Below are 19,802 nucleotides of genomic sequence, written 5' to 3' on the forward strand. Positions count from 1 at the left end.
AATGTTGCAACTAAAACACCTGGCGATTAGGCACACCTTCCGTCAAGGAAATGCAGTCGCACATGTGAGCACCTAATTTTTTACCATACTTGAATTTTCTCCACTCATCTCCCTAATACCTAACTTCTCACTTCCCACACTCTTACTCTTTACAACTCACACTCTTACTTTCTTTTACACACACAAAAAAAAATAGGGAGGAGGAAAGAAGGGGACAACGAGGGAAACGGGGCATGAAAAGAGAAGGAAGGAATCATCTTGCACCGTCAAAAAATCAATCTATAAAGCTCATAAAAAGCTGGTTACTTTCCATCCAACTGGAGCAAAAAAAAAAAGCTCCCCAAAACCTGCTGAAATGAGCTCTCATAAACCACCCCCAAAAAACGTCACCAAAACATGGGTCAAAAGCAACTGCAAAACAGCTCCGAAAACACTCGAAGCCTAGCTGAAACCACCCCCAAAATACTCCAAAATCTAGCTCCAAAACACCTTAAAATCAATCCCAAAAAAAGAGCCCCAAAACAGCTCCGAAAATGGTCCAAAATTCTGCCAGTTCCAGCTTGTAAACCAGCCCCTTTTGCCCATAAAACCTACTCCAAATAACCATCAAACTTCACTAGCCTTTAACCCCATAAAAGCTGGTCACTTCCAGCAACAAAGTCCCAAAAACGAGCTGGAAATCCACCCCCAAACCAGCCCTCTTCTCAGTCTAAAAATGACTCTGAAACAGTCATGAAATCCGCTCTAAAAAGCGACCAAAATTTCACTCAAAATCAGTCGAAAAACAGTCACCAAACTGCTCCAAAAGCAGCACCAAAACCAGCAAAAAACAATCACTAATTCACTGGTTTTGTTAGGTCGATCGAGGTCGCAAGTCGCGATTTTTCTATTCGAGGCTCCGTCGCCGGTTCGAGGCTTCTTTGTATGCAGCACAAAGGCTACATATCCAATAATAAAAAGGTCCATTTTCGTTTACTGTTTAAGTACGTATTACATTTGCTTTTTGGTAGGTTTCTTCTTTTAAATGTTCTATGTGTTTTCTCGGTTATCTCGTTGTCTTATTTTGATTAATATATTTTATTTGCTTTAGTTTTGGTTTAATCAGATGAATATTGATTGCTTTGTTGGTTCTACTACTAAATCTTTAAAGGTTGAGAGATAAGAATATTTGTTTAAATTACAATATGTGTGGTGGGACACAAAATTTGGGTTTTAAGGGATCAAAGATGGAAAGAATAATTTTTGGGCCTTAGTGCATGGGCCACCTAATGATTTGATAACGTGATGATTAACTAACATTAAAGGGTTTGGGATTTTGGCTAATTCTTCTACATGAAAATTGCACTTTCATTAATTTTGGACTGAGTGAGGATTTTGTTTGAGCTATAAAAATTTTTACTTTTTCATAACTAATTTACTACACTTCATCCATAATAAATTTCATAACTTATGCCTCACAATAATCTCAAAGTTTAGGAAGAATAATGAACATCGTTAGAGTGCTTTAGGCGCGTTTTAAACTTATTATTGTGATTATGTACACATTCGCGTGACATAATTATGATTCCCAAAATAAATCAAGTTACGCGTTCGCGCGACTTTGGCCAAAAACAATCTTAATAAATAATAAAGCTTTATTAATTGTGTACACGTACGCGTGACATAATTTTAGCGTACAAAATAAAACGAATTTACGCACATGTGATCCGTTTTAAAGATAATTTCGTATTTTAATAATTAAAAGCGGATAGATAAAACATGAAAACCAATAAATCACAGTATGTCCAAAATTAATTTAAGCCAAGTTTAAGTCAATAAAGCGACCGTACTAGAACCACGGGACTCGGAAAATATTTTACACCTTCTCCTCGGTCAACATAATTTCTTATCCGGACTTTATTTTCGCAGACCCATAATAAAAGAGTCAAACCTTCCTTTGACTAGGGATTCAAATAAAAGGTGACTTGCAACACCAAAAAATCAATTCCAAGTGGCAACTCTGAATAACAAAATAATCCCTATTTCAAAATTATCATTTTAATTGGAAAAACTCTTTAACCCACAATCCATAACATGCATATCTTTTGTGGGGGTAGAAAAGGGGTGTGACAACACACATATTAGCAAAGGAAACTTCCCATCAATCCAAGTTGAACAAGATGACCCGCTTTGCAAGGCCTCCCAATTTTGTTAACTATGCACTAGAAAAATATAAACTTGGTGGTGTTGTTTTTGTTAAGCACTTATCTAATAGTGCATGTAATATGCTAGCAAGTCTAGGTAATCTGAATGTCCTAAGTGACATCACTATGAATTGTAATACGGTGGAACCAGTTTAGTATTAATTTAATGTTTCTATTTTCTCAACAAAAAAAAAAGAATATTGTGCATCAAACTCTAGCAAATCAGCAAAAGCAGAAGATCTCTGAACAAAACTTTTGGCTCCTATTACCATTTTGGAGTTTGAGTTAGGCATACAACAAGTATGCCCATGACTGAAAAATGGTTAGAGGAAATTTTTTCCAACCTACAAAATCTAGAAAATTTTGACTTAATTCGTTGCGTGCGCGACATTGATCAAGACTATGAAGATCTCAAGCGCCCGGCTTAAACAACTGAGAGTATATGATTGTCATAATGTGATTGTTGTTAAGTTAGACACTCCTAATTTAGTAAGGTTCTCGTATGATAGTCATTCATTGCCAACATTGAAACTGAAAGCTTCAACTTCATAGGAAGCTAATATGACCTTTAATTTGTCTCACGAGGAATTCCCTTTGTACTTGCCTTTTTATTCTTTGTTTAGCAACAATGCCCTCGTAATTGGTTTATTGACCAACCAATGCAAAACTGCAGTTACCTGCTATCAAGTCATTTTAAGCCTATTATATTGATAGCTGAGGTTCTGAAATTCTTCTTAGCCTCTCAAAGTAGTTTATGTAAATCTTTTTGCCACAATAAATGCATGTGGAAATATTGGCTTTATTGACTGCTTAATTGTTATTGGTTCGAGCTTCGTCTATGAACATCAATACATGATGTTGACTATTGGATAAATTAGGAAGTAATACGTAGTTGGTCAATTCAAATAAATCTGGTGTAAAACAAAGGAATTAACCTATAAGACAAGGGAAGCAGGGGAAAAAGATTGTACTTCTTAACTGCTTAATCTGAAGTTATTTTATCTGGTTCTTGTCGTGCATACTGATAGTACAAGAGGGGGTGAATTGTAATTTTTCTTTTTTTTTCGAGGTAGTCGACTGGACTTTTCAGGAATAGAATGTAAAAGATAAATTGCAGAAAGTAAATGACACAGTATGTTTTTATACTGGTTCGGCTTCAGAGTGAATACTACGTCCAGTCCCCGTAGGTTGCAAGAATGATCTCTTTCAAGTATGAAGTGTCTTAGTACAGATGAGTTGATGTTGTTATACACCAATAGCTTATGTCGCTCGTTTTTCTCTCTGTAATTGATATAATGTCTCACAAGTGTTCTTTTCTCTCTCCCTTCTCTTCTTTGTTACACAAGGAATCCAAAACAGACTACAGTGTTTTGTTTGAAATAGAACAAAGAGATTGTAGTTGGTTTGATCAAAGTATATCATTTCAAAGCTAGTGCAATAGGTATTTATACTTCTCGAAACCTTCAAGTCTTGTATATCTTTTTAAGAGATTGCGAACCCAAGGGAGTTGTATTCAAACGGATTCGTAGATTAATTCTTCTACTGACTTGTCTTAACTCGCGGGCTTGAGTGATTTCTTCCTTAAATGAGAGAGTATTCCCGTTGCCAAATACCTTGGTTGATGCCTTCGATTGACGTTATTATGTGAGAGAACCTTTAGCGGATGATTTCGTGCCCGTAATCTCCTTTGATTTAGATCCTTCCTATAATAATTCTTTTAATTGATTTTGCTATCTTCTTGGATTGATTTGTCCGCTTCTCTTTCCTTTTTTATTGGATTCATTTCCTCCACTTTATTGCTCAGAATGCACATAGGGAGTAATTAGTTATTTTGCATCATTGAAATTTACTGAGATCTAACACATACTACATTTGCAGTAAAAGAAATCTACTAGAAAAAAGATTGTTTTATCTTTTTTCCTGTTGCTCATTGTTAATACTAATTGACTTTTCTGGTTTTATTAAAATTTATGTTTGAAGATGCATTAGATGAAGATGAGAAACCTTATACATCTCTGTATACGATCAAAATCAAATTTTTCCTTCGTATGAATAATCGAGATTGGAATATGATAGACCAATGATCAACTTTATGTAATATCAAGTCATGATGCAAAGTTAGATTATCGAGCTCGAGACCCAGAGGTCGAGCAAATGAGAGGTCAATTAATTAATCTATCATGGGATTTCTTATTGTATTTAAAAATAAAATTAAGAATAGGACCTCCCCACTATATAAAGGGGGATCTGATTATATGTAAGGGAGATTCATAGAACATAAAGCAATATACTATTTTTCTTCTCGTTTTGATATTTAGTCATTTTGTTCTTCTATCAGCTACTCTCCATTCAGTTTGAGGGTGATAAAACTTGAAAGCTTAGGCAAATTAATTCATTCGGTTTGCATTCATATCTTTCGCAATTAATTTCGATATTCATTTATATATTTTCTCAATTTGTACCAAATTATACCACATATCCTTAGAACCGCATACAAATTTAATTGTCATCTATTTTTCGGGTAAACAGTTTGGCGCCCATAATGGGGCTAAGGATAATAGTGGTTATTTGATATAAATCTCTGAAAAACACAGTATTTTATATTTGATCTTGGAAGTATCTTTGATTTTCAGGCTAAAAATGACGAACTCTCAATTAATACCCCTACATATCGACAACAATTCTGGCCATCAAGGGGAGAATAATAACGAGATGCCCGGGGATGGAAGGCCACCCGCTCACCCCGTTAGAACTCGGGTCGTGAATCTGATTGATGTTAATTCGCAGTGGCCATCGAAGCGAAACAACATTCCAGTCCCAAAAATAGTATCCATGGTGGAATCTGATCTGTAGTTCGAAATACCCAAAATGTTGGAGAAGACGTGATCAGCCTGTGTATGATCTTCGATATGCTGCAAGTTCAACATGTGGTGATAGCTCAGTTGCAGAGCCAAATCCACGCACCGAGCAGGGCCAAGCCCGTTCCACCCCAAGAAGTCACCCACAGAACGGGGCCAGCTGTGGTAAGGTCAAATGAACAAGAATCGGGGACTAACCCCGAAATTATAAAGATACTCGAGAAACTGACAAAGCGGATGGAATCAGGGAAAAAGAGGATCGAAGCAAACGACAAGAAAGTGGAAACCTATAACTCCAGGGTTGATTAGATCCCGGGGGCACCACCAATACTGAAGGGTTTGAATTCCAAAAAGTTCGTACAAAAGCCTTTCCCCCGAGCGCAGCTCCCAACCCGATCCCCAAGAAGTTACGCATACCCGAGATTCCTAAGTATGATGGAACGACCGACCCCAAAGAGCATGTCACCTCTTACACGTGTGCCATTAAAGGGAATGATCTAGAAGATGACGAGATCGAATCTGTATTACTAAAGAAATTCGGGGAAACCCCGTCAAAGGGAGCAATGATATGGTATCATAATTTACCACCTAACTATATCGATTCTCTTGTCGTGCTTGCAGATTCTTTTGTAAAAGCACATGCCAGAGCCATAAAGGTCGAGACTAGGAAGTCGAACCTCTTCAAGGTAAAGCAAAAAAAGAACGAGATGCTAATAGAGTTTGTATCTCGTTTTTGGGAATGGAACGAATGGATCTACCACTGGTCACAGACGATTGGGCCGTTCAAGCTTTCACCCAAGGACTAAATGAATGAAGCTCAGTGGCTTCACAACAGTTGAAGCATAACTTGATTAAGTAATTGGCTGTTACCTAGGCCGATATACATAATCGATATCAATTAATGATTAGAGTCGAAGATGACCAACTGTGGGCTCCTTTTAGTTCCGCTACCAAAAGAGACATCGATTGAGAACCGAGGATGAACAGGGATCGATACCAGCCGTATAATAGAGATCGTAGGGGAAACAGACATGTGCACATCTCCATACGAGGTGAGAGGAGAAGCGATCGAGGCCAAGTCTCTCAAGGGTTGATCATCAAGAATGGTTTCGACAGGCACACCGGACCTAAGGAAGCACCGCGATTGTCAGAGTATAACTTCAATGTTGATGCATCCGCCATCGTATCAGCTATCGGACGCATCAAAGATACTAAATAGCCTCGACCTCTACAGACCAATCCAGCCCAGAGAAATCCCAATCAAGTATGCAAGTATCATGGCACCCATGGCCACAGAATAGAAGATTGCAAGCAGTTGAGAGAAGAAGTAGCCCGGTTATTCAATGAAGGGTACCTTCAGGAGTTTTTAAGTGATCGGGCCACGAATTACTTCAAAAACAGAGAGTTCAATAGACAAAACGAGCAAGAAGAACTGCAACACATTATTCACATGATTATCGGAGGGATCGACGTTCCCCAAGGGCCAGTGTTTAAATACACTAAGGTGTCGATCGTAAGGGAGAAGCGATCTCGGGCTCAGGATTACATACCAAAAGGAACCTTGTCCTTCAACGACGAAGACGCAAAAGGAATCATACAACCCTATAACGATGCACTAGTAATATCTGTACTCATGAATAAGACTCAAGTTAAGCGTGTGTTAATTGATCCAGGTAGTTCGGCCAACATTATTCGATCGAAGGTCGTAGAGCAACTCGGTTTACAAGACCAGATTGTACCCGCGGCCATAGTACTAAACGGATTCAACATGGCATATGAAACTACTAAGGGCGAGATAACTTTGCCAGTAAACGTGGTCGGGACCATCCAAGAAACGAAGTTACATGTGATCGAGGGAGACATGAGGTATAATGCCCTGTTCGGGAGACCATGGATCCACAACATGAGAGCAGTACCCTCGACCCTTCACCAGGTTCTAAACTTCACAACACTAGAGGGAATCAAAACAATCTACGGAGAGCAACCCGCCGCAAAGGAAATGTTTGTCGTCGACGAAGTGACTCCGATATCGTCACTCTCATCGACAAGGGGGTCAAATTCGAAGGGAAAACAGGAGACCAAATAGCAATCACAAACGCCTGCCTCGACCTAACTAGAGAAGCAGGAGTCTGACGAAGTTGATGATTATGGGGTCCCTCGATCCTACATATTTCCCGATGATTCTGACACTACCAAATCAACGGCCATATTAATCTATAAAAGAACGTAACCTAATGAAGTAAAATAAAAAGTGAAAAATCAACCAACATAAATTCAATGTTAAAGTTTCGTACTTTTGCAATAGTATATAAGCAATAGATAGAAAATGCAAAACTTCGTAGTTTTATACCAATGCACAAATTCAAAAAGAAAAAGAGAGCAATTTAACATAAAAAGAAACTAAGAGTAACTTCGTAATTAAGTACTACTATTTCTTTCCTTCCATTTTATGGCAAGTTGGTTAATTTGACACAGTGAAAAGGAAAGAAATCTAAATTTATATTTGACATACCGATAATTTTAGCATATTCTGGTCTCCAAATGAGTATGTTGTTAAAATTGAAATTAAAATATTAAAATATAAAAGATTTAAATTTAAAAGAATATTTTTTTTGGAAACTTACCAAAAAAAAAGAGGAAAGAGTTTATACGTGAGAGGAGTTTTAGTTAAATTCAGCTATCATCTTACACTATTTTAATGTGTCTATTTAAATTTTTGTAATAAGTTTTTCTATTATAAGCCACCAGAACGCATACCCAAGCTCGTGAATATTGTGCATCAAGAAGGTAATAAAGTATTTAACGATCTTATTTATGACTGCAAGTTGTTAATGTTGCAACTAAAACACCTGGCGATTAGGCACACCTTCCGTCAAGGAAATGCAGTCGCACATGTGAGCACCTAATTTTTTACCATACTTGAATTTTCTCCACTCATCTCCCTAATACCTAACTTCTCACTTCCCACACTCTTACTCTTTACAACTCACACTCTTACTTTCTTTTACACACACAAAAAAAAATAGGGAGGAGGAAAGAAGGGGACAACGAGGGAAACGGGGCATGAAAAGAGAAGGAAGGAATCATCTTGCACCGTCAAAAAATCAATCTATAAAGCTCATAAAAAGCTGGTTACTTTCCATCCAACTGGAGCAAAAAAAAAAAAGCTCCCCAAAACCTGCTGAAATGAGCTCTCATAAACCACCCCCAAAAAACGTCACCAAAACATGGGTCAAAAGCAACTGCAAAACAGCTCCGAAAACACTCGAAGCCTAGCTGAAACCACCCCCAAAATACTCTAAAATCTAGCTCCAAAACACCTTAAAATCAATCCCAAAAAAAGAGCCCCAAAACAGCTCCGAAAATGGTCCAAAATTCTGCCAGTTCCAGCTTGTAAACCAGCCCCTCTTGCCCATAAAACCTACTCCAAATAACCATCAAACTTCACTAGCCTTTAACCCCATAAAAGCTGGTCACTTCCAGCAACAAAGTCCCAAAAACGAGCTGGAAATCCACCCCCAAACCAGCCCTCTTCTCAGTCTAAAAATGACTCTGAAACAGTCACGAAATCCGCTCTAAAAAGCGACCAAAATTTCACTCAAAATCAGTCGAAAAACAGTCACCAAACTGCTCCAAAAGCAGCACCAAAACCAGCAAAAAACAATCACTAATTCACTGGTTTTGTTAGGTCGATCGAGGTCGCAAGTCGCGATTTTTCTATTCGAGGCTCCGTCGCCGGTTCGAGGCTTCTTTGTATGCAGCACAAAGGCTACATATCCAATAATAAAAAGGTCCATTTTCGTTTACTGTTTAAGTACGTATTACATTTGCTTTTTGGTAGGTTTCTTCTTTTAAATGTTCTATGTGTTTTCTCGGTTATCTCGTTGTCTTATTTTGATTAATATATTTTATTTGCTTTAGTTTTGGTTTAATCAGATGAATATTGATTGCTTTGTTGGTTCTACTACTAAATCTTTAAAGGTTGAGAGATAAGAATATTTGTTTAAATTACAATATGTGTGGTGGGACACAAAATTTGGGTTTTAAGGGATCAAAGATGGAAAGAATAATTTTTGGGCCTTAGTGCATGGGCCACCTAATGATTTGATAACGTGATGATTAACTAACATTAAAGGGTTTGGGATTTTGGCTAATTCTTCTACATGAAAATTGCACTTTCATTAATTTTGGACTGAGTGAGGATTTTGTTTGAGCTATAAAAATTTTTACTTTTTCATAACTAATTTACTACACTTCATCCATAATAAATTTCATAACTTATGCCTCACAATAATCTCAAAGTTTAGGAAGAATAATGAACATCGTTAGAGTGCTTTAGGCGCGTTTTAAACTTATTATTGTGATTATGTACACATTCGCGTGACATAATTATGATTCCCAAAATAAATCAAGTTACGCGTTCGCGCGACTTTGGCCAAAAACAATCTTAATAAATAATAAAGCTTTATTAATTGTGTACACGTACGCGTGACATAATTTTAGCGTACAAAATAAAACGAATTTACGCACATGTGATCCGTTTTAAAGATAATTTCGTATTTTAATAATTAAAAGCGGATAGATAAAACATGAAAACCAATAAATCACAGTATGTCCAAAATTAATTTAAGCCAAGTTTAAGTCAATAAAGCGACCGTACTAGAACCACGGGACTCGGAAAATATTTTACACCTTCTCCTCGGTCAACATAATTTCTTATCCGGACTTTATTTTCGCAGACCCATAATAAAAGAGTCAAACCTTCCTTTGACTAGGGATTCAAATAAAAGGTGACTTGCAACACCAAAAAATCAATTCCAAGTGGCAACTCTGAATAACAAAATAATCCCTATTTCAAAATTATCATTTTAATTGGAAAAACTCTTTAACCCACAATCCATAACATGCATATCTTTTGTGGGGGTAGAAAAGGGGTGTGACAACACACATATTAGCAAAGGAAACTTCCCATCAATCCAAGTTGAACAAGATGACCCGCTTTGCAAGGCCTCCCAATTTTGTTAACTATGCACTAGAAAAATATAAACTTGGTGGTGTTGTTTTTGTTAAGCACTTATCTAATAGTGCATGTAATATGCTAGCAAGTCTAGGTAATCTGAATGTCCTAAGTGACATCACTATGAATTGTAATACGGTGGAACCAGTTTAGTATTAATTTAATGTTTCTATTTTCTCAACAAAAAAAAAAGAATATTGTGCATCAAACTCTAGCAAATCAGCAAAAGCAGAAGATCTCTGAACAAAACTTTTGGCTCCTATTACCATTTTGGAGTTTGAGTTAGGCATACAACAAGTATGCCCATGACTGAAAAATGGTTAGAGGAAATTTTTTCCAACCTACAAAATCTAGAAAATTTTGACTTAATTCGTTGCGTGCGCGACATTGATCAAGACTATGAAGATCTCAAGCGCCCGGCTTAAACAACTGAGAGTATATGATTGTCATAATGTGATTGTTGTTAAGTTAGACACTCCTAATTTAGTAAGGTTCTCGTATGATAGTCATTCATTGCCAACATTGAAACTGAAAGCTTCAACTTCATAGGAAGCTAATATGACCTTTAATTTGTCTCACGAGGAATTCCCTTTGTACTTGCCTTTTTATTCTTTGTTTAGCAACAATGCCCTCGTAATTGGTTTATTGACCAACCAATGCAAAACTGCAGTTACCTGCTATCAAGTCATTTTAAGCCTATTATATTGATAGCTGAGGTTCTGAAATTCTTCTTAGCCTCTCAAAGTAGTTTATGTAAATCTTTTTGCCACAATAAATGCATGTGGAAATATTGGCTTTATTGACTGCTTAATTGTTATTGGTTCGAGCTTCGTCTATGAACATCAATACATGATGTTGACTATTGGATAAATTAGGAAGTAATACGTAGTTGGTCAATTCAAATAAATCTGGTGTAAAACAAAGGAATTAACCTATAAGACAAGGGAAGCAGGGGAAAAAGATTGTACTTCTTAACTGCTTAATCTGAAGTTATTTTATCTGGTTCTTGTCGTGCATACTGATAGTACAAGAGGGGGTGAATTGTAATTTTTCTTTTTTTTTCGAGGTAGTCGACTGGACTTTTCAGGAATAGAATGTAAAAGATAAATTGCAGAAAGTAAATGACACAGTATGTTTTTATACTGGTTCGGCTTCAGAGTGAATACTACGTCCAGTCCCCGTAGGTTGCAAGAATGATCTCTTTCAAGTATGAAGTGTCTTAGTACAGATGAGTTGATGTTGTTATACACCAATAGCTTATGTCGCTCGTTTTTCTCTCTGTAATTGATATAATGTCTCACAAGTGTTCTTTTCTCTCTCCCTTCTCTTCTTTGTTACACAAGGAATCCAAAACAGACTACAGTGTTTTGTTTGAAATAGAACAAAGAGATTGTAGTTGGTTTGATCAAAGTATATCATTCCAAAGCTAGTGCAATAGGTATTTATACTTCTCGAGACCTTCAAGTCTTGTATATCTTTTTAAGAGATTGCGAACCCAAGGGAGTTGTATTCAAACGGATTCGTAGATTAATTCTTCTGCTGACTTGTCTTAACTCGCGGGCTTGAGTGATTTCTTCCTTAAATGAGAGAGTATTCCCGTTGCCAAATACCTTGGTTGATGCCTTCGATTGACGTCATTATGTGAGAGAACCTTTAGCGGATGATTTCGTGCCCGTAATCTCCTTTGATTTAGATCCTTCCTATAATAATTCTTTTAATTGATTTTGCTATCTTCTTGGATTGATTTGTCCGCTTCTCTTTCCTATTTTATTGGATTCATTTCCTCCACTTTATTGCTCAGAATGCACATAGGGAGTAATTGGTTATATTGCATCATTGAAATTTACTGAGATCTAACACATACTACATTTGCAGTAAAAGAAATCTACTAGAAAAAAGATTGTTTTATCTTTTTTCCTGTTGTTCATTGTTAATACTAATTGACTTTTCTGGTTTTATTAAAATTTATGTTTGAAGATGCATTAGATGAAGATGAGAAACCTTATACATCTCTGTATACGATCAAAACCAAATTTTTCCTTCGTATGAATAATCGAGATTGGAATATGATAGACCAATGATCAACTTTATGTAATATCAAGTCATGATGCAAAGTTAGATTATCGAGCTCGAGACCCAGAGGTCGAGCAAATGAGAGGTCAATTAATTAATCTATCATGGGATTTCTTATTGTATTTAAAAATAAAATTAAGAATAGGACCTCCCCACTATATAAAGGGGGATCTGATTATATGTAAGGGAGATTCATAGAACATAAAGCAATATACTATTTTTCTTCTCGTTTTGATATTTAGTCATTTTGTTCTTCTATCAGCTACTCTCCATTCAGTTTGAGGGTGATAAAACTTGAAAGCTTAGGCAAATTAATTCATTCGGTTTGCATTCATATCTTTCGCAATTAATTTCGATATTCATTTATATATTTTCTCAATTTGTACCAAATTATACCACATATCCTTAGAACCGCGTACAAATTTAATTGTCATCTATTTTTCGGGTAAACAGTTTGGCGCCCATAATGGGGCTAAGGATAATAGTGGTTATTTGATACAAATCTATGAAAAACACAGTATTTTATATTTGATCTTGGAAGTATCTTTGATTTTCAGGCTAAAAATGACGAACTCTCAATTAATACCCCTACATATCGACAACAATTCTGGCCATCAAGGGGAGAATAATAACGAGATGCCCGGGGATGGAAGGCCACCTGCTCACCCCGTTAGAACTCGGGTCGTGAATCTGATTGATGTTAATTCGCAGTGGCCATCGAAGCAAAACAACATTCCAGTCCCGAAAATAGTATCCATGGTGGAATCTGATCTGTAGTTCGAAATACCCAAAATGTTGGAGAAGACGTGATCAGCCTGTGTATGATCTTCGATATGCTGCAAGTTCAACAGGTGGTGATAGCTCAGTTGCAGAGCCAAATCCACGCACCGAGCAGGGCCAAGCCCGTTCCACCCCAATAAGTCACCCACAGAACGGGGCCAGCTGTGGTAAAGTCAAATGAACAAGAATCGGGGACTAACCCCGAAATTATAAAGATACTCGAGAAACTGACAAAGCAGATGGAATCAGGGGAAAAGAGGATCGAAGCAAATGACAAGAAAGTGGAAACCTATAACTCCAGGGTTGATTAGATCCCGGGGGCACCACCAATACTGAAGGGTTTGAATTCCAAAAAGTTCGTACAAAAGCCTTTCCCCCGAGCGCAGCTCCCAACCCGATCCCCAAGAAGTTACGCATACCCGAGATTCCTAAGTATGATGGAACAACCGACCCCAACGAGCATGTCACCTCTTACACGTGTGCCATTAAAGGGAATGATCTAGAAGATGACGAGATCGAATATGTATTACTAAAGAAATTCGGGGAAACCCCGTCAAAGGGAGCAATGATATGGTATCATAATTTACCACCTAACTATATCGATTCTCTTGTCGTGCTTGCAGATTCTTTTGTAAAAGCACATGCCAGAGCCATAAAGGTCGAGACTAGGAAGTCGAACCTCTTCAAGGTAAAGCAAAAAAAAGAATGAGATGCTAATAGAGTTTGTATCTCGTTTTTGGGAATGGAACGAATGGATCTACCACTGGTCACAGACGATTGGGCCGTTCAAGCTTTCACCCAAGGACTAAATGAACGAAGCTCAGTGGCTTCACAACAGTTGAAGCATAACTTGATTAAGTAATTGGCTGTTACCTAGGCCGATATACATAATCGATATCAATTAATGATTAGAGTCGAAGATGACCAACTGTGGGCTCCTTTTAGTTCCGCTACCAAAAGAGACATCGATTGAGAACCGAGGATGAACAGGGATCGATACCAGCCGTATAATAGAGATCGTAGGGGAAACAGACATGTGCACATCTCCATACGAGGTGAGAGGAGAAGCGATCGAGGCCAAGTCTCTCAAGGGTTGATCATCAAGAATGGTTTCGACAGGCACACCGGACCTAAGGAATCACCGCGATTGTCAGAGTATAACTTCAATGTTGATGCATCCGCCATCGTATCAGCTATCGGACGCATCAAAGATACTAAATAGCCTCGACCTCTACAGACCAATCCAGCCCAGAGAAATCCCAATCAAGTATGCAAGTATCATGGCACCCATGGCCACAGAATGGAAGATTGCAAGCAGTTGAGAGAAGAAGTAGCCCGGTTATTCAATGAAGGGTACCTTCAGGAGTTTTTAAGTGATCGGGCCACGAATTACTTCAAAAACAGAGAGTTCAATAGACAAAACGAGCAAGAAGAACCGCAACACATTATTCACATGATTATCGGAGGGATCGACGTTCCCCAAGGGCCAATGTTTAAATACACTAAGGTGTCGATCGTAAGGGAGAAGCGATCTCGGGCTCAGGATTACATACCAAAAGGAACCTTGTCCTTCAACGACGAAGATGCAAAAGGAATCATACAACCCTATAACGATGCACTAGTAATATCTGTACTCATGAATAAGACTCAAGTTAAGCGTGTGTTAATTGATCCAGGTAGTTCGGCCAACATAATTCGATCGAAGGTCGTAGAGCAACTCGGTTTACAAGACCAGATTGTACCCGCGGCCATAGTACTAAACGGATTCAACATGGCATCTGAAACTACTAAGGGCAAGATAACTTTGCCAGTAAACGTGGTCGGGACCATCCAAAAAATGAAGTTCCACGTGATCGAGGGTGACATGAGGTATAATGCCCTATTCAGGAGAATATGGATCCACAACATGAGAGCAGTACCCTCGACCCTTCACCAGGTTCTAAAATTCCCAACACTAGAGGGAATCAAAACAATCTACGAAAAGCAACCTGCCGCAAAGGAAATGTTTGTCGTCGATGAAGTGACTCCGATATCGTCACTCTCATCGATAAAATGGTCAAATTCGAAGGGAAAATAGGAGACCAAATAGAAATCACAAACGCCTGCCATGACCCAACTAGAGAAGCACGAGTCTGACTAAGATGATAATTATGGGGTCCCTCGATCCTACATAGTTCCCGATGATTCTGACGCTACCAAATCAATGGTCGAAGAACTTGAGCAAATCACACTAATCGAACATCTGCCCGAACGAAAGGTATACCTAGGCACGGGGTTAAATCCCGAGCTCAGAAATATGTATAGATTACAAGGATCTAAATAAAACATGCCCCAAGGATTATTTTCATTCGCCTAATATCGATCGCATAATCGATGTCACGGCCGACCACGAGATCCTCAGTTTTCTCGATGCCTATTCCAGGTACAATCAAATACAAATGAGCCCGGATGAACAAGAAAAGACCTTGTTTATCACTAAATATGGTACCTACTGCTACAATGTAATACCATTTGGATTAAAAAATACTGGTGCCACTTATCAACGCCTAGTAAATCGGATGTTCGAAGAACAAATAGGGAAATCTATGGAAGTTTACATTGATGACATGCTAGTTAAGTCCCTGCAAGCAGAGGACCATTTAAAGCACTTACAGGAAACTCTCAGTATATTGAAGAAATACAACATAAAGCTAAACCCGGAAAAATGTGCATTCGGAGTCAGGTCAGGCAAATTTTTCGGGTTCATGGTATCTAACTGAGGAATCGAGATTAATCCCGACAAGATCAAAGCCATTGATGGCATCACGGTGGTAGACAACGTAAAGGCAGTGCAGAGGTTAACCGGGCGCAAGGCCGATTTGGGGCGATTCATCTCGAGGTCCTCCGATAAGGGCCACCGATTTTTCTCGCTGCTAAAGAAGAAAAATAATTTCACATGGACCTCAGAATGCTAGCAGGCCTTGGAAGAGCTTAAACGGTATTTATCGAGCCCGCCGCTGCTTCACACACCAAGGGCAGACGAACAACTTTACTTATATTTGGTAGTATCGGAGATAGCGATAAGTGGAGTCCTAGTCCGGGAAGAACGAGGTATGCAATTTCCCATTTATTATGTCAGTCGGACCTTAGGTGAGGCCGAAACTAGATATCCCCACCTAGAAAAATTGGCGTTCGCATTGATAAGAGCCTCTAGGAAACTAAAACCATACTTTCAATGTCACCCCATATGTGTTGTAACAACATATCCACTTCAAAATGTTTTGCATAAACTGAGCTTTCGGGACGGTTGGCCAAATGGGCCATAGAAATCAGCGGGTATGATATCGAATATCGACCCCGAACAGCAATTAAGTCTCAAATTTTGGCAGACTTCGTAGCTGACTTCACATTGGCCCTTGTACCCGAGGTCGAAAGAGAGCTATTGATAAATCTGGGTACGTCCTCAAAATCTGGACCTTCTTCATGGACGGTGCTTCAAACTCGAAAGGGTCCGGGCTCGGCATCGTACTAAAATTACCCACAGGCAACGTGGTTAGACAATCTATTAGAACTGTGAAATTGACTAACAATGAGGCCGAATATGAGGCCATGATTGCAAGTCTCGAACTAGCCAAAGGCTTGGGAGCGGAGGTGATCAAGGACAAATGCAACTCCCTCCTCGTAGTGAATCACGTTAACGGAACCTTCGAAGTTAGAGAAGGCCGAATGCAAAGATACCTAGATAAATTACAAGTAACTTTGCACCGATTTAAGGAGTGGACTTTGCCACATGTGCCTCGAGATCAGAATAGTGAGGCCGATGCTCTCGCAAACTTGGGATCATCAATCGAGGACAACAAGCTCGATTCAGGGGTTGTCGTGCAACTCATGAGATAATTAGTTGAAGAAGGTCACGCCGAGATAAATTCCACAAACTTGACCTGGGATTGGAGAAATAAGTACATAGAATATTTGAAGACCAGAAAGCTTCCCTCAGATCCGAAATAATCTAGGGCCCTACGCACGAAGGCAGCACGGTTCACTTTGACCGAAGATGGAACCTTGTTTAGGAGAACGTTCAATGGTCCATTAGCGATATGTCTGGGACCGGGAGACACCGAGTATGTTCTAAGAGAAGTTCACGAAGGCACTTGCGGAAATCACTCTGGTGCTGAATCATTGGTTCAAAAGGTAATCAGAGCCGGCTATTAGTGGATCGATATGGAAAAAGATACGAAAGAGTTTGTTAGAAAATGTAACGAATGTCAAAAGCATGCGCCAAGGATTCACCAACTCGGAGAACTGCTCCATTTGGTCTTGTCACCGTGGCCATTTATGAAATGGGGAATGGACATCGTCGACCCCCTCCCATTGGCACCAGGTAAATCTTAATTTATTTTGTTTATAACTTACTATTTTTCTAAGTGGGTTGAAGCACAGGCTTTCGAGAAAGTTAGGGAGAAGGAAGTCATCGAATTCATTTGGGATCACATCATATGTCGATTCGGGATGCCATCCGAAATTGTGTGTGATAACGGGAAATAGTTTATCGGCAGCAAAGTAACCAAATTTCTCGAAGATCATAAGATCAAAAGAATCCTATCAATACCTTATCATCCTAGCGGGAACGGGCAAGCCAAATCAACCAACAAAACCACCATCCAAAATCTTAAGAAGAGGTTAACCGACGCCAAAGGAAAGTGGAAGGAAATCCTACCCGAAGTTCTTTGGGCATATCGCACAACCTCGAAATCCAGTATTGGGGCTACCCCATTCTCATTAGTTTATGGCGCCGAAGCTCTAATATCGGTCGAAGTCGGAGAACTGAGTATCCAGTTCTGATATGCAACAAAAAAATCAAATAATGAGGCCATGAATACGAGCCTAGAACTATTGGACGAAAGGAGTGAAACCGCTCCCATCCGATTAGCTGCCCAAAAGCAACGAATCGAGAGATACTATAATCGAAGAACTAATCTTTGATATTTTAATGTCGGGGACTTAGTACTAAGAAAAGTCACACTCAACACCCGAGATTCTAATAAAGGAAAATTAAGCCCGAATTGGGAAGGACCGTACCAAATTCTCGAGGTCACCTGAAAAGGATCTTATAATCTCGGAACGATGAATGGGGAACAACTACCAATTAGAACATATCTCATCTAAAATGGTACTACTGCTAAAGTACGCCTTTTCTTCATTCCTTTCCTATTTTCATATTAACAAGTGTTACACGTGTTGCACTCTTTTTTACTAAGACCGAGTTTTATCCCAAATGAGTTTTTTCGGCAAGTTTTTTAACGAGGCAACAATGAATCGTGCTAACTAAGAATCAAGCCCGATTACGAATCGGCATCAGAGATCCATTCGACATTATCCGATGTTTCTTTGCAATCAACCTTGAATACTAAGGGGCTACCCTCAGACATTAACTCGAGAAATAGGATTTATTGTAAGGGTCAAACGGTCAAATCGAACTGTGCCCATATAGATTGCTAGAACCCTTTTTCGATCGAGAATAAAGAGAAAGTCAAATGGTCAAATCAAACCGTGCCCATATAGATTGCTCGAACCTTGTTTCGATCGAGAATAAAGAGAAATATATTCCTTACAAACATCTTATGCTTTAAAATAAGTAGAATTTCTTTCTTTTTTCCTTCTTTGCAAAGAGCTTCGTACTTATGAATATAAACAAGCCCAAGGGCAATACTTAACCGGAATACGAACGACCTCTCCCTCACTCGGGGACTACCATCCGACTCAAAAGAGCCCAAGTGATCGGTCCTCGGAGCAAAAGACCTAATAGGCAACGCCCCGATCTCAAAAAGTCACGGCCACCCCACTCGGGAACTACTATCTCGGGCAAGCCCAGATAAAATGGGAAAACATGCCTTACAATGGGTAACTCCCGAACTAAAAGGCTACGGCTAATTTAACACCGATCGAAGATGTTCGAAATCCGTAACATCGAACCTCGATAACGCCCAAACCCAGAAAGGAAATAAAGGCAAGATTTGTTCGAACCCTCGAACACAATTTTATGCTAAGGCATTTTTGACCTTTGTAAAATATAGAAAAGCAAAGGAAAAAACAAGAACCGGAAGGGCTAGAAAAAGCCTTATATTTATATACAAAAGCTTTTTACAAAAAGGCCAAATCGGCCTAAATTTACAACGGCCAAAAAACGGCCTCAGAAAAAATGCAAAAGAAAAACAAGAAACGTAATGTCCTAAAGTGGCTTGGTCTTCATCGGAGGTTGCATCCTCGGGATTTTCTCCATCTTCAGATTCGCTTGAGCTCTCGGAGACTTCCTCGGGGAAATCCAGCCTCCGGTCCATGTCTTCCTCCGCTTTGGAATTTTCAATTTCGGACACAATATCGAAGCCTTGAGCACTGACCCCCTTGAGAGCTTCCCTTTGAGCCTGCCATTTCGTATGCTCGACCGTGCCCTTGGCCTTAGCCTAGTTGACGTCGACATTGACCCTAAACTGGGCCACTTTAGCATCAGCTCTTTTGTTTGCTCGACCACCTTGGATCTGGCCACTTCGAGTTCATCGACCAAGCTTGCCTTATCAGAAATAGCCAAATTCAACCGATGCTGAAGCTCCTTAATCTTCTCAATCTGCACCAAGGCATTCTCTTTCGCAGCTTGGAGCTAGGTCTCGGCCGACTCCAGTTGAACTTGAACGATCTCCTTTTTTGAGGCTAAAATGTCCATGTTCTTTTTGCATCTACCTCATCAGCATGTATCGCATCCACCTACGTTTAGAGCCGTCCGATTTGTCCGAACCTCTATCGGGCCTGCAGAATTGAATCATTAGTAGTTATCTCCAATTCATCTTCACTAAGCACTCAAAATACCTGTCCATCTATCTCGGCATGCTCATCCCGGGCCGTTGTCAAATCTGCCCG

Source organism: Nicotiana tabacum, chromosome 24 (assembly GCF_000715075.1).
Source record: "Nicotiana tabacum cultivar K326 chromosome 24, ASM71507v2, whole genome shotgun sequence".
Classification (NCBI taxonomy): domain Eukaryota; kingdom Viridiplantae; phylum Streptophyta; class Magnoliopsida; order Solanales; family Solanaceae; genus Nicotiana; species Nicotiana tabacum.